At 39.6% G+C, this 2,500-nt stretch overlaps 1 long non-coding RNA gene and 1 other non-coding gene across 2 annotated transcripts in view; one reads left to right on the top strand and one right to left on the bottom strand.

Moving 5' to 3' along the window:
* Positions 1-157: 157 nt before the first annotated feature.
* Positions 158-229, top strand: Trnap-agg (transfer RNA proline (anticodon AGG)). Its single transcript has one exon. It is a non-coding gene; the product is annotated as a tRNA-Pro (tRNA).
* An 863-nt stretch (positions 230-1,092) lies between these two features.
* The window catches only part of LOC138012871 (uncharacterized), a 1,821-nt gene continuing 413 nt past the window's right edge, over positions 1,093-2,500 (bottom strand). Inside the window, exons 2-3 of the long non-coding RNA XR_011125090.1 lie at positions 1,319-1,403; positions 1,093-1,243 (exon numbers count right to left, since the gene is read on the bottom strand). This is a non-coding gene — a long non-coding RNA (uncharacterized lncRNA). The remainder of the gene's footprint in view (positions 1,244-1,318; positions 1,404-2,500) is intronic.

The raw sequence follows: 2,500 nt of genomic DNA, 5'->3' as shown, positions 1-2,500 counted from the left end.
TGCGCCATATGGTATTCCGAGTAAACGCTTAAGGAAGCGTCTTGTTTTGTTACAACGGGTGGTCGACACGCGCTCCATGTCAACAAAGATCTTTGGACACGTGAAAAAGTCATACCAAAGATTATCTTTGATTTCTCAGAGAGACAACCACAGGTGTGGCCTGTTGGTCTAGTGGCATGATTCTCGCTTAGGGTGCGAGAGGTCCCGGGTTCAACTCCGGGACAGGCCCTGCTACAATCGGAAACCATTATTTACTTTTATCAAACTCTAAGGATCTGTCGAAGAGAAAAAGAAAAATTTGAAGCGATATGAGGGAGTTTAAGCACGTGAAGTTTTTGGATGGTCTCAATGGGGCTAACCGTGAGCCGCGAAACGTCAAAAAAGTTAACCGTTGGGCGTGAAAATGACAAAAAAATAACCATTAACCTTGAAAAAAAAAGCATTATGCGTGATAATTGTTACTTTATTTTGAAAAGTGGAATTCCCTACTTGCACAATCCCATATTACACCTCTCTCCCCCTACTCCCCCAAAAAAGATGCATAATCAATGTTTGCAATTTCTCCTGGGACATGAAGATATCCCAGGAGAAATCGAAAACAATGCTCATGCAATTTTTTTGGCGGTAAAAGAGGTGTCTTATGGGATTTGTGCAAATTAGTAGTGAATAGTAGGTAGTATTTCGAAATATTTACACCCATCCATCGTCATATTACCCTGTACGACACTGAACGGCTATATATGTTGCTCGCTGATGTCAGTAAAGTTTATGCACTTATCAGCGGCTTTCCCGGGGGTCGACCCCGGGGACACCCCCGGGGAATTGAAATTTCGTACAACCAAAACTTTGTGAAAACCCGTGGGTAGCGGGCAAGACTAGGGTTACAAAGTCCCCACCCCCGGGCATTTGTAAATACATGATTTTTTAAACACTGTTTATGGATAAACAAAGTTTTTGAATTTCCTTTATTTTGTAGCACAGTTAAAACATATATATTCTCTCATCTTATTGGCTTTCCTTTGTGATATATTAACACATGGCCCATGAAGCATGATTTTTTACACACTGTTTATGGATAAACAACAAAATACATTTGAAGTTTTTGAATTTCCTTTATTTTGTAGCACAGTTAAAACATATATATTCTCTCATCTTGTTGGCTTTCCTTTGTGATATATTAACACATGGCCCATGATACCAAACCTTGCAGTTTTGTGACTTCCCATCACATTTAATCATACATCTAGATAGATAGAAAATAAAAGTGATTAAGATCATGATCAGGATCTAAAAGTGAAAAGTTGCCAATAACTTTTACCCATATTCTGGCGCTTGGCAGTAGCACCACAGTTGATCTTCGTGTTCTTCATCCTGCGCATCATCCTGTTCTTCATTCCTGGATTCTGTCAACATGAAAGAAAAAGACTGTCACTATATAATGAATAGAAACAACCTCGTTCCCAGGGCTTTTTCCCTAAGAAAATGGGAAGGTCGGGAAAAGGCCCTGGCATCGGCCGGTCGATTCTATTTTCTTATTGGCTGGTTGCAATGTTACAATAATTAATGTTATTTTTATGCGATTTTTGAGAAATTTAATTTCATACTCAAAATAGGGCCAGTAAGGAGGCGACGCCAACTAAGATTTTTCCCAGAAATCCGGTTTGTATGCTTTGCTCGGAATATAAAGACAGTCATGCCAATATTATTACACCCACAATTTCTGGGTGTTTTTTTGGGTCATGTGACCGGCCGATGCCAGGGCCTTTTCCCGCCCTTCCCATTTTCCTAGGGAAAAAGCCCTGGGAACGAGGTTGGAATAGAAATGCAAACCACAGGAAAGAATTACCTCTCTGTTGTTTTTTTTGCTTTTCATGTAGCTTCAGCTTTTTTAGCACCACTTTTTCTTGCCTCCTGAACTTTGTCGAGGTGATTTGACCACATCTCTATTTCACTGGTGGGAAGCAAAAGCTGCTTAGCAATTTCCTCATTGTTCTTGTGTTTTCCGTTCAAGGATTTAAAAGTTGAACTTGGAGGTTGACTGTAATTCACGTTTCCATGTATACTAAAATCTTGTAAATGCTTTTCTGCACTTAAATAATGCCCAGGACAATGCCCAGCACATACTTTGCAATCTCTACCTCCCCATGGTCTTTGTGAATCACAGATTGGAATGGGTAAGTAAAAAAGAGGTGGACCACCACTGCACCATGTGTAATCTTTCTCAGGTTAACGTTTCCCTGCTTGACAAACTGGATGAGGACAACTTGTTTCATAACAAGGTAGAAGTTGAAAAACATACTGACTGGGTAGATTCTTGACCATATGTCTATTGTGCAGATTCCAAACATCACTAAAGTATTCAAACAACTGTGGATCCTTTTTTTCCAATTCAGATTTGGCTTCTTTGCTTCCCTTCAGAAAAGTAAGCAGGAGGGGAAACTGTGAAACTTGGAAATAATCTAATGTAACTTTGATTGCTGTAAAAATATACAAGCTTAAT

This window comes from Montipora foliosa, chromosome 8 (genome assembly GCF_036669935.1).
Source record: "Montipora foliosa isolate CH-2021 chromosome 8, ASM3666993v2, whole genome shotgun sequence".
NCBI lineage: Eukaryota > Metazoa > Cnidaria > Anthozoa > Scleractinia > Acroporidae > Montipora > Montipora foliosa.
This window is presented reverse-complemented; position numbering and strand designations above follow the sequence as displayed.